This window comes from Monodon monoceros, unplaced genomic scaffold (genome assembly GCF_005190385.1).
Source record: "Monodon monoceros isolate NGI ecotype Baffin Bay Population unplaced genomic scaffold, NGI_Narwhal_1 Super_Scaffold_11, whole genome shotgun sequence".
Classification (NCBI taxonomy): Eukaryota; Metazoa; Chordata; class Mammalia; order Artiodactyla; family Monodontidae; genus Monodon; species Monodon monoceros.
This window is the reverse complement of record NW_021703767.1, coordinates 119,048,313-119,062,020: the sequence shown is the minus strand read 5'-3', so window position 1 is coordinate 119,062,020 and position 13,708 is coordinate 119,048,313. Positions and strand designations below refer to the sequence as shown.

General features: G+C 39.6%; 1 protein-coding gene across 2 annotated transcripts in view; it reads right to left on the bottom strand.

Moving 5' to 3' along the window:
• The window catches only part of SLC9A9 (solute carrier family 9 member A9), a 667,550-nt gene that overhangs the window by 653,454 nt on the left and 388 nt on the right, over nucleotides 1-13,708 (bottom strand). Inside the window, exon 2 of one of the 2 annotated variants that reach the window (XM_029215042.1) lies at nucleotides 8,579-8,824. The gene's annotated coding sequence lies outside the window, so the exon portion shown is untranslated. The remainder of the gene's footprint in view (nucleotides 1-8,578; nucleotides 8,825-13,708) is intronic. The other variant, XM_029215041.1, reaches the window with a different exon arrangement.

The window sequence follows — 13,708 nt, the reverse complement described above, 5'->3', positions numbered from 1 at the left end:
GGGAATTTAAACATTTGTTAGGATTTATTCCTTTCACCTTATACTTTGTTTGCATTCTTATTTTTTGTTGTTGTTTGCGGTATGCGGGCCTCTCACTGTTGGGGCCTCTCCCGTTGCGGAGCACAGGCTCCGGACGCACAGGCTCAGCGGCCATGGCTCACGGGCCCAGCTGCTCCGCGGCATGTGGGATCTTCCCAGACCGGGGCACGAACCCGTGTCCCCTGCATCGGCAGGCGGACTCTCAACCACTGCGCCACCAGGGAAGCCCTGTTTGCATTTTTAAACATTTTCCTTTTTTCCTTCTAAAAATTTCCCTTACTAGTTCCCTCTCTGATCATTACTATTACTTATATTTTTCCTCTTTATAATCAGCAAATTTTATTATACTTTTCCATTCAACTGGTGATTATCATTTTCATATACTCAAAATGAAACCCATATGAAAGGGTTATATGAAAATAAGAAACCAATTAATTCTGTTTTTAGGTGCTCTGCTCCTTCACTGGATGAGCCCTTTAGAATACTTTTACTTCCCCTCTCCCCACCCCCAAACTGCTAGGACTTATTAGCATATTTTATTGATAATTACCTTTAGTTAGTCTATTATCAGGGATTCCTCACGTATGCCACTTCTATTTCAAGAATCAACAGTCTGTACTCATATTATAAATACTCAGCCTGCATCTCTGTTTAGATTTCTCTTCAGGTAACAGATGTGCCAGAGCTCATCACTCTTTCATCTAGTCCATCTTCCCATGTCTTGAGGGCTGTATTTTCTTTCATTTGTTTGCGGTTTGATTACAGTCCTTTCCTTTACTATTTCTTCAGTTGTACTACTGAGTGATATATTCTATCAATCTTCGCATATTTCCAAACAACTTTCTTTGAAATTGACAATTAAATGATATCTTAGTTATATTAGAGTTATTGGGTCATAGTCCTTTTTTTCAATATAAATGATACTAAATTTTCCTCTTGCTTCTCATATTGTAAGTAAAAGGTGGTCTGATTATTTTTCCTTCATGATTTATTCTTTTACCAAGGAAGACAGACTTTTTTCTTTATCCTTGGAACTTAGAAATTTAAGATTATTTCTAATATATCCATAACAAGATAGTATTAAAAGTCAGCATGTGAATAAAGAAAGTTGAAACCTCAACAAAATGACAGGTCCTTAAGATATTAATGAATAGATTCTATGACCTTTTCTAATTGCATGATATTGGCATATCTTTCAGGTAGTCATTTTTGTTTGCTCATTTGTGACTGCTGATATTTCCTTTCTCATTGTCACTGAGGTCCTGTCTTCTCTTTTGCCTATAGTGCAATTCTTGGAATTGGGCTTTCATTGTACTGCTGTGTAATACAAACCATGATAATTTTGATGTATTAAGACATTAGTTATGGTTGCTTTGCTAGGGAACTCCCCTCCTTTTCTGCAATGTCATTCTTAGTAAATAACAAAGTCTTATTTAAAATTTGGAGTCTACGGTCTTATTTTCCACAACGTTTTCATTCATCAATCCTGTCTGAGTGAGATCTTTTATTCTGCAGATGAATGTCTTTCTCTAATTCAGGAACATTTTTTCTATATTTTTTTATATGAAATGCTACTACATCTTTTACTCTTCCTCCCTTTGGAACTCCTGTTACTCACTGTTGGGTCTTCTGTATGTGTCTTTCAGTTCTCTGGTCTTTTTTTTTTTTGCGGTACGCGGGCCTCTCACTGTTGTGGCCACTCCTGTTGCGGAGCACAGGCTCTGGACACGCAGGCTCAGCGGCCACGGCTCACGGGCCCAGCAGCTCCAGGGCATGTGGGATCTTCCCGGACCGGGGCACGAACCCGTGTCCCCTGCATCGGCAGGCGGACTCTCAACCACTGCGCCACCAGGGAAGCCCTGATCTTGTCTTTTATGCTTTCCATCCACTTGTATTTTTATTCTGTGCTCTCAATTTTCCACCATTTGATGTTTCATACTATTAATTCTGATATATGATTTATGTGCTGAGTTTTTGGCTTTTTATGTGCTGAGCTTTAAAGCTCGAAAATTATGATTCAAATCCTTGGGTTGGGAGAGCGTGAGATAGGGATAGTAGTTAACGTGCTCCTAAAATTTCCAGGCTAAAGACTCAGGCCTGAAATAAGCATATAAAATCAGCAGAAATGAAGAAGGAGTAATAAATTGTGTTAGTTCGCTGGGGCTGCCCTAATAAAATACCACAGACTGGGTGGCTTAAACAACAGATATTTATTTTCTCAAAGTTCTGGAGGCTGGACGTCTAAGATCAAGTGCCAACAGTATTGATTTCCTCTGAGGCCTCTCTCCTTGGTTTGCAGATGGCTGCATTCTTGCTGCCTCTTCACACGGTCTTTTCTCTGTGTGTGCACACCCCCTGGTGTCAGTTTTTGTGTCCAAATTTCCTCTTCTATAAAAGCAAATGACTAAAGCCAAAAATAGCTTCTCTTATGTCAAGAAAGCCATGCCTGGTTCTCTTTCTCCAAGGATGTCCCTCCTGCACTATCTGCTTCACTTTCAGTCTTACCTCGCCAGCACACCAGTCAGATTGGATTAGGACCCACACTCATGGCCTCATTTTAACTTAATTACCTCTTTAGAGACCTTATTTCCAACTATGATTATACTCTGAGATACTGGGGATTAGGATTTCAACAGATGAATTTTGGGGAAACACAATTCAGCCCATAACAATTGTCACTGTAAAAGTAAATACTTGCTGTTTATTCACATCAACTAATTCCTGTATCAACTAGGTTTCCAACAATTCAATTCAATTCTGACACCAACTCCCAGAGTTAGCATCAGGATCCACAAGTGTCTCAGTTCCACAAGAGTGCCCCCACTAGAGACACTGGCCACAAATGGGGTGCCAAAATACTTACATTTCTGCTCAGCAGACTAAACATTCAAGGGTTCCCTCAACCCTCTCAATAGGTTTGGTAACTCACTAGAACAACTCACAGAACTCAGGAAAGCATTTACTTACGACTACTGGTTTATTATAGAAGATATCATTCAGGAACAGTCAAATGGAAGAGGTGTGTAGGGCAAGGTATGGGGGTAGTTGTGTGAAGCTTTCATGCCTTTTCTGGATATATTACCCTCCCAGCACCTCAATGAGCTTACCAACTGAAAAACTCTCCAAACTCCAATGATGAGGGTTTTTAAAGGAGGTTTCATTAAGTAGGCATGATTGATTAAATTATTGATAATTGGTAAATAACTCAATCACCAGCCCCTCTCCCTTCCTGGAGGTCGGAGGGTAGGGCTGAAAGCGTAAGCAGATAGGGTAGGAGGTCCCAGAGAAAGAGAACCAGGCATGGCTTTTTAGACATAAAAGAAACCATTTTTGGCCTAAGTCCTTTTGTGATCCAAGCCTGGCCACAATGTTTGCCCTTGAACAGGTCTCAGTAATTAATGATCTTAAGAGAAGTGAGGCAATGTAGGAACAAAGGAAAAGCAGTCAAGAAACAATAGTTCAGCGATAAGAGTCCTAGTTCCTCCTCAAGGGATATACAGAACGCTCTGATACATTTCTTTGAGTTCCACAGGAACTAAGGCCCACACCCAGGTGGAGGATAGTAACTACACGCTGAGACCTCAGACTGGTGGAACCTAAGGAATGATGATGTTGACCTTTTCTGACCCTCATGACTTTAATCAACTAAAGCTTGGACTTGGTCGACCTTTGCTTCAATTCAATGCTAAATTCTCCTCTGCTTAAGCCCCTTCATGAATATGCATACACTGCCCAAGCCCCTTCATGAATATGAATGTACCCTTAGCTTAAAACTTCCTCAGTTTTGGGGAAGAATGCTTTGGGAAAGATCCCTGGTGTTCTCGTTACTTGCTGCAAGTAATAAATCCTTACCCTGCTCTTTGGCTTGTTTGTGTCTTTTGGCACTCACTAAAAGGCGAACCTGTTTTCAGATAACAAAAGTTCCAAGCTTCTAATCGTGGATTGCTCTTTCTGGTGACCAGAACCCATCCAGAAGCCATCTAAGGGCCTGCCTTACCACTAAGGAAGTTCCAGAAATTTTGGATTTGTGTGAGAAACTGGGGACAAAGACCAAATACTTTTCTATTACACCACATTTATGCAAAAAGGTGACACACTGGACTACAAGATGCTTTTGAATCCTTGATGAATACAGACTGAGAAAAATGCCATTTAAATGTTATAAGTATGTCTGCCTTTTAAGAGGTTAACTTTACCTTTAGATTGTTTCTTTGTTCTAAGAAAGCCACAAAGTGGGCCTGTAAAGTAAATCAAGTCATCTATCTATTGTTCCTGAGAAAACCACAAGAATCTTGAATGTAAATATCTTAGAGCAGCTAAGAGTTTTGTTTTGTAAATCAGACGTACCTAGGTATCAGGTTTCTACAAGTTTTGTGGCTTCCTTGGCAAATGTATCCTCTTCTGTTTGGATCTAGATTGCCCTGTGTATTATTTTTGTCCTTTTTCTTTGAACAGTTGTAGGAACTCTAGTGGTGTAAAAGAAGAAAACTCTAAGAAGAGAAAGCTGACTGGAAAGGTGACACAAAAATCAGTTGCAAACTCAGCCAACTTTAGAGACCAAGCAGGTGACATAAATGTGTGTGAAACTGTTCATTCTAAAACTATATTTAGTGGTGAGTAGTTTAGGGGTAAAATTGGAAAGTTTGTGCCTTCTCAAGGAATTTAATTTCAAAAACGTTTTTGAAACACTCTGAAGTAAGTTTAGTTTCCAGCTATGGTGGAGTAAGAGGGACCAGATTTTATCCTCCTGCCATAACAAATAGAAAATTGGACAAAATATATGAAACAATGGTTTTCAGACTCTGGGCAATGTCAGCACAGGACAGTGATCAATGACCCTGTTAAAAAGGAAATAAGGAAGGTAAGCCCTATTTTGCCCAAGCTTATTTCTGGAGTTTCCAGGTTGCATCATATGAAAGGGTACCCAAACAGAAATCAGCAGTCACACTAAATTAGGGAATTGGAGTTTGGTGTTTAAGGATGCCAAGTTTTCTATAATTTGCAAGATATAACGATGTTGAGGAGATATAATAATGTACAGAAAGCACTGCAGAGATCTGTAGAAGGCTGACCTAGAGTCTTGCTGAGGATTAACCTGCACATTGAGCTGTGACTTTTAAAAGTATCTGTGGAATTTGAAAGTAATTTTTAAAATAAATTTTTTCTTAGTATTTTCTCTGAAATTTCCTTTGAAATTACTTCCAGTTTTAAGAGAGGAAACAATGTAAAGAAAATGTAATTCACTGGTAGTCATTTTGGTAGAAACAAACATTCCAAAAAATGAATAAACATACATGTTACGATTTAATGATTTTTATAGGAAAGTTTTTACTATTTACTATTGGTCATTGCTTTGGTATTTAAGACTTTAACACTGAACTCGTTTTTCTCTCTTGATATTGAAGATTACTTAACTGTTTTTTAAATTGTCTTTCATTATCTACAGTTCCATACTAAGTACTAGTGTCTTAAAGACTTGGGAATCAAAACCAAGTCCAAAAAAGAATTAAAATCTGCCCTTGGGAATTCCCTGATGGTCCAGTGGTTAAGACTTTCACTGCCAGGACCCAGGTTCGATCCCTGGCGGGGGAACTAAGATCCCACCAGCCACGCAGTGTGGCCAAAAATAAAATAAAATAAAATCTGCCCTTATATAGAGCTTAAAGCTTCTTTTAAAATACATTCTAGAACGTCAATTACTGTATTTACTACTGAGTCTGCAAACTAATAGCTGCAACTAGGTACTACCTTATGTTAGAATGATATAACATTTATAAATATATAAATTATTTTTACATTTCAGTTTAATCCACTAAGTTGCTATTTTTACTTTGTCAACAAGTTCTAATAATTTTTTATCATTAATTAGATCACTACACATGTTTTACTTATACAATTATTTCAGTCCTGTTTTCTAAGTATCAGGCAAATCTTAAAGGAAGCTTAGTTATAATAAAGGAATATGTAATATTTCTAATCCCTTTGATGTGATTTAAGATTTTAATCCCTGACTTTGAAACTGAGCAGGATCCTTCCGGACCCTCCCAGGTACAAAAACCCCTCCATGTCTCCTGGTTCTTGTTTGCAGAAAAAGACTTTAGTCTCCTAGGCCTTCCCTGAGTTCCAAAGAACAGACTCAAATAGTTACTAATTAGGGAAGTTAGGGGACACAGAAACAAAGGAAAAACAGTAAAGTAAGAAAAGTAATGATAACCTAAACCAGTGGTCCCCAACCTTTCTGGCACCAGCGACCAGTTTTGTGGAAGACAATTTTTCCATGGACCGGGGTAGGGGGATGGTTCAGGCAGTAATGTGAGCAATGGGGTGGATGGTTCAGGAGGTAATGCGAGCGATGGGGAGTGGCAGATGAAGCTTCCCTTGCTTGCCCCCTGCTCACCTCCTGCTGTGCAGCCCCAGTTCCTAACAGACTGCGGACAGGTATCGCCTGGGGGTTGGGGACCCCTGGCCTAAACAATAGTTCAGTGAAAAAAAGAGTTCTAGTTCCTTCTCCAGGGAGATACATAACGATCTGATGCATATCTTCCAGTTGTTCTGCAAAAACTAAGACCCCCTACCCAGATGGAAGAAGGTGGACTACATGCTGACCAGGAGCACATAGACCCCAGACTGGCTGGAACCAGAAGGCTGACGGTTAAGATTCCTGAAAGGTCATGCTGTTACCTCACCACCAACCAATTAGAAGAAAATCCCTGAGCTGCAACCCTCATCCCAAATGCTGCCTTTAAAAACCCTTCCATGAGAGCCATTGGGGAGTTTGGGTCTTTTGAACATGAGCTGCCATTTCTCCTTGCTTGGGCCCCTGAAAATAAATGCTGTAGTTTCCTTAACCACAACCTAGTGTCAGTAGATTGGCTTTGCTACAAGGCAGGCAAGCAGACTCAAATTCAGTTCAGTAGCAACTTCTCAAAAAATAACCAGAGCTTTACTATTTCCTGGAAGGAAAAAAAAAAAAAAAAAAGGAAAAAAGGGAAAAAGCATCAGTTTGTTATGTATATCCCTTGAGGAGGAGCTAGGACTCCTTTTTTTCACTGAACTATTGTTTAGGTTATCATTACTTTTCTTGCTATACTGCTTTTCCTTTGTTTCTGCATCCCCTCTACTTTCTACAGAAAGTATAAGCCAGCATAAGAAGTACAGAAAAGTAGTAGATGATATGTCAAATTGGATAGACCAGTGAATCAAGTATATCTCTATTGTGAACTCAGTTCTACTGGCCATACTTTGTAATTAGATTATACTGGATAATAAGACATCTCTACAGTTAGTTCCTGTGACATAGCGATTTATAATAAAAAAATACATATTTGCCTTTGGTTCCTGGCCTATAGTTCCAAACCCTTGTAATTTCTTGAGCAGAGAGCAATGTGAGCACCTTTTGTTATAATATTTGGTCTTTTGTCCTCAGTTCCTTAAATCACTTCAGAGCCATCAAGGTGAAGTGGGCGTCTTGTTATTCATAACAAGCCCCCTTCCACCACAGCTGGCTTTTGTTAATGAGGTGACTTTTGGAGAGCACCTAAGGATGCAGCTGGTTGCCAGGGGAAACAATTAGAATACAGGATTGGAACTTTCAGTCCCTCTCCGTGATGAGGGGAGAGGCAAGAGGAAAGGGACTGGAGGTGGAATCAATCACCTATGGCCAATAATTTAATCAACTGTGCCTATGTAATGAAGTCTCCATAAAACCCCAAAAGGATGGGATTCAGAGAACTCCTGGGTTGGTGAACATGTAGAGAGTCAGGAGAGCGGCACACTTGGGGAGGGCATGGAACCTCTGAGCCCTTTGCCCACACCTTGTCCTATGCATCTCTTCTATGTGGCTGTTCCTGAGTAATATCCTTTTATAATAAGCCAGTAATCTGGTGAGTAAAACGTTTCTCTGAGTTTTGTGAGCCACTCTCACAAATTAACCAAACCCAAGGAGGGCATATGGTAAGAAGCATAGGTGATAACCTGGACTTACACGACCGGCTTCTGAAGTGGGAGGGGGAGTCTTGTAGGATGGACCCCTTAACCTGTAACCCAAAGAGGGGGTCAAGGGAACCTCTGATTTGTAGCTGGTTATCAGAAGCACAGGTGACAACCTGGGCTCACAGATTTCTTCTGAAGTAAACAGCAGTCTTGTGGGACTAAGTCCTTAACCTGTGGAATCTGATGCTCTCTCCAGACGTACAGTGTCAGAATTGAGTCAAATTGTAGGATATCCAGCCGGTGTCAGATAATTGCTTATTGATGTGGGGAATGCCCTCCCATACACATACACCCCACACACAGGACTTAGTGACCAGAATCTTTAGGTCCCCAAAATAGGATTCTTAATTATTTACCTACAGGGTTTATAAACCCTTTTATAAGGAAAAAACCAAAAACGTCGATATACATCAACCACATAATTCTGAATACTAAATACACACTACATTTGATATCCAAGTGCAAAACATAAATGGCCTTCCTCAGCTGTGGCTGACCTTTATGACGGGCACAGCCATTAGGCTGAAGACTACAGCAGATCTTTTACCTATACATGTGGTTTCCGTGAAGGGATCCTTACTTAGAAAGAAGTCCGAGCGGTAGCTACCCAGAAGATTCTGTTGCTCTGAAAAGGGCAGTTGTGGTTCTCCCAGCTTTCTGGCATGCTTGCTTAAAAGGAGCAATGGGCTGTAGCTGCCATCATCCAGCAGAGGTGGCAGGAACATCAGTTGCATAAGCCAGTAGATTCAGAGGGGTAGGAGACATAAAATGTGAGGCTTATGAGGAAAAGAGACTGTCAAGGGAAAAAGAAGCAAAATTATCCTAGTGCACAAATTCATAAATAAGGAATTTCTTCCTTATTTATGAATCTTTAATATTTACTTATATCTCAATATTTCTCAAACATGTAATAAAGTTAATATGTATGTACCTGTCTCTCCACTGGACTCTGAAAACCCAAACCCTCAGAATCTTGTACTTGGGTGGAATTGAATAAGAGGCACTTCCAGTATGTATGCCAACTCATAAAGTAGATAATAAAAACGCTAATTTACATAAGTCTTGGTTTAACTTTTCAAAAGTTCTTGACAACTGGGTGTGTAAGTGATCTCTCATTGAAATGGTGTTAATTTTTTTTGTCTTTGCATATCTTACTTTCTTTGCTGAAAAAAGCTGGGAAAAAACCAGAAGTACTAAAAATTTACTAAGAGAAAATGTGCCTCTCTGGATTAGCGTGGTCAAGGTAGAAAACTCTTATGTAACACTACATGTTAATCTGAATTAATATACATCAATAATTATAAATTGCAGTTGCAGTTGAGCTAATTTGAATTATTCTGACCAAGTCAGAAAACTATATGATTCAGTTATCTCAAACAAAGTCATGGTTTTGAGGTTTATTAGTTTGAGAAGTCTATTTTTTACATCCAATGAAACCAACTGTTTGATATTAAACCTGTCCTAAAAACACCTGTGTATAGTGTCATTGATTTAAAATACAATAAAATGTGCTTAAAATTCTATTGAAACACTGAACAGCTTTTAACTACAAAACCTGTTCTTATGGTACATCTAATACACATAAATGAGATAATTAACATTACTTAGTAGAAGAGTTACAGTTAACATTGTCAAGTGTTTGAATTTTAGGTATTGGAGCTGGAAACAGGGAAAAGACTCCATCATTTTGTGGGAAAATGACATAGGTCTTTTAATTAGACTGAAAGTAATATATATTATTATTATTCATATTTTGATAGGTAGCTACAGGTTTCAACAGCTAAATTAAGCTTAGAAACACAAATGTGGCACTGAGGTAAATGGACATGGAAAATTTTACTTGTATCTTCCTCATTCTTTTCCTCTCAATCTCCCCCATCTCAGTAAATGGTAACTCTTCCAGTAGTTTGGGACAAAAACTATGCAGTGATAGCTGATGCTTTTCCTTCTCTCACATCCAAACCTTGAGTAAATTCTGTTACATCTGTCTTCGGAATATAACCAGAATGTTCTTACCAGCTTCCTCGCTATCAGCTGTCATTTCTAGTTTGGATTATTACAATAATATTTAATCCTAAAGTGTTCATTGCTTCAACTGTTCATTTATCCACCCATCCAACAACTACTAATAAACAACCACTTATATCAGACACTGTTTGGGGTACTTATGTACACAGAGAATTGCCCCTTTGGCCTTTACAAAAGGAATACCTCTTATGCATCCTAAATTTACTATGATGCATTGTCCCAGGACATAACTACCAGGGGACTAAACAGTCAATAATGAGAAAGTTAATGACTCAGTAAGGAATCATTTTCCAAGTCGAGATTCCAATGCTTTGCTTCTTAACCAGACTAAACTGGAGAACCTAATTGATATGTCATTAAGAATATTCTGATAGATCACTGTCAGTAATGATTTTTGGCACACAACATTGAAGGAATATAAAGAATTGAATGACATTACTTTATAACATTCTTTTTACTCCTCTCAGCTTAAATGAACAAGATGTTTTGGCCTTTACATCTCTAAAACTGAAAAAGAGAAAAAGAATGTACGTTGAACTCTGTCAGATTACAGCAATAAATAATACTCATCCATGAAAACTTTACCTAAATGATAAAAAAACCCAATCTCCTAAGAAATATATTTCAAAAAAATATTACTTTTTATAATACTCAAAATTGTGACATTTATACTTTGATCAGCTGTATACTAATAACAGTTGTAATGATAAAAAATTTCTCTGAATTGACAACGTTCAGAACATTATGATCACAAGATACGCAATAAATGTAAATATACACACTTTTTTTGCTGCAGAAAACAATAACCAATAAAACTTCCATACGTAAAACCTTACTACCTAACAGTGGCATTTTGTAGGTTAAGAGTTTCTCAATAGTACAGCACTATTGACATTTTGGGCTGGATAATTCTTTGTTGTTGGGAATTGCCTTGTGCAATGTAGGATGTTTTGCAATATCCCTGGCCTCTCCCCACTAGATGCCAATAGCCCCTACTCCCTAGTTATGACACCAAAAATGTTTCCAGATATTGCCACATGTCCCCCCACCCCACTGAGAGGCAATATTCCCTAACTGAGTGCCACTGCTCTAGGGAATATAATAGCAATGCAATGTAAAACTTTATCAAAGAGCTAGTTCATTTTTAAAAAATATATGATGGGTATCAAAATACTATATTTAATCCCATTGCATACATTTAAAAGAGTGATTGTAAAATTACATTTTATGATGTACTGGAAATTACATTATTTATCATTATTTGAACTTATGGGGAGGAACTTTGGATGTTAGTTCACAATCCATTAGCCAAAGGCATTCAGTAGTTCATAGGATAGGTGGGTAATGTACATTAACATTCATTTACAGATCTTTTCCCAAACCCTAATAGGTACCTTAGAACACTCTTGAGTTTATCTCATCTAGCTCTAAGCCTTCTTTTTTTTCCCCTTGAGGAATGTATTAAGTTCTTGAAGACTATCTTTCTCTGTAAAAGTCTAGAAAACTGAACTTAAAGAGTATCAAGGCTTTTGAACACAAGTAATATATTTAGATACAAATATTTTTCAAAATTCAACTTATATAGGCTAGTAATCTTTTTTACTTCCATTCTTCAAATGATGCCTATACAATTGCAAGGATTTGGAGACTGAAAGTAGCTTAAGAACTCCAAAGATCTTTTCTATACATAGAAGCAGTACTTCCTTAATCCTGTTACAAGGCCCGTAAATAGTGTCTCACTGCGCCTCAATCCTCTCAGCTTAATCACTGGCAAAAGTGCCAATGGAATCATTCATTCTAAATAAAATTATAAAAATGTATGTAGTGCTTTTATTGTTTTAAAGCAATTCCACATAAATTATCTACTATTAATTGAACACATCTAAATGACAGGCAGAAAAGATGTTAGGGATAAGAAATTTGCATTTAGTAATAACTTGCCTAGTTTACAATTCAGCAGAGCTGACATCTCCAGACCAATCGCACCAAACTCTTTTCTTACGAAATCCTCATTTGAGATATTGCTCATTTTACATTTTATGAAGTTTTGGGATGCTTTGAAGGTAAGTTAAATCCAATTACTGCCAAAGGCTTCAAAAAGTCCTTAGCTTTATCACATTTCTTAAGCACTTTGTACAGGCTTTGTACAAATTGGAAGACTAAATTGTCCAACTTGTCTGTAGTCAATGTAACACCATTTAAAAGTCAATTCTGTGTTGAATACATTTATTAAATTGTACAAAGGTTTTTTGTTTTGTTTTGTTTTTTTTTGCGGTACGCGGGTCTCTCACTGCTGTAGCCTTTCCCGTTGCGGAGCACAGGCTCCGGACGCGCAGGCTCAGCGGCCATGGCTCACGGGCCCAGCCGCTCCGTGGCATGTGGCATCTTCCCGGACCGGGGCACGAACCAGCGTTCCCTGCACCGGCAGGCGGGCTCTCAACCACTGCGCCACCAGGGAAGCCCAAAAGTGTTTTTTTTTCTTTTTCAAAGTTTGAATTCTTATATCATGAAGGTCAAAACACTGACTTCAACAGTACTTCTCAAGAGAATGGCTCTGCCTTTTACAATTAAACAGCTATTGAGAACAACACGGAGAAATAAATTTGATAATCCAGTATAGATGTTTCTCATTAAGCCTTCCAGAGTTGATGTATACAGGCCAGTTAATGGTTCTTCTAAAAATCACTGTCCAATCCCTATCATTAACTCAGTTAAAACCCAGATATTTAATGTCACATCAGGAATCACTTGTCCATCAGAAAAACTAGTCCTCATTTTAATTATTCTAGCGCTAAAACTGAAAAGCATATTCCAGCTACTGTAGAGTCTGGGTCCCCTAAAACTTCCACCAAAACAAGGCGCTGTAGTTCAGCATTTCCGAGTTATTTTTGCAGTTGTGACGTGAATCTGAGCCAAGGTGCCCGTGTGGCGCACCAGGCGGCCTCGGGTCCCCATGGCTACCGCCACAGCAACACGTCGCGCGTCCCGCAAGGCAGGCCCTAGCTCGCGGGGAGGGGCGAGGGCGCCCGCCCGCGCCTCAAAGATGCTCAGGGGAGGCGCCGGGACACTGTCTTCCCCGAGTTGAAGGAAACGGCTAGGGCTGGGAAAGCTGGCAGGGAGCAAGCCAAATGCTCGCCCCTGCTTCTTCGCAATGGCTAGGGCAGACCTTCCAGCGACACCAGGCCGCGTCAGTTCCCTCTACATTCTTCTTTCCCTTTTTTTATCATGGTGCCTTGCAGACTTCGTTTTTTCCGTGCCCACACAGGATAATTTAAGCTGCCTCCACAAACGTGACAGACGCCAAAGGTGAAGCCCCCAAACAGTCCCGCCAAAACTCACGCCTTTTCCCACGTTTTCTCCGCAGGGCCGCCCGCGAGTGAAAGGTGTGCAGGCACAGGGGGAACTCGAGCTCCCACCGCGGCCTCGCTTCGCCCCGCCCCCGGGCGCGCGCCCCACCCGTATAAGGCTCGGGGGGCACGCCGCTCCGCCCACCTTGCCTCCAGCCCGCGCGGCGCCGGGCGGAGGCAAGGGGTTGCAATAGGTTTCCGTAGCTCCTTTCTTTTTTTTTTTTTCCCTTAGAAGACTGTTTCCACAATGGCAAAAAACAGGCCCCAGTAAAAGTCAACAATCATAAAAGAGTAACTTGCTA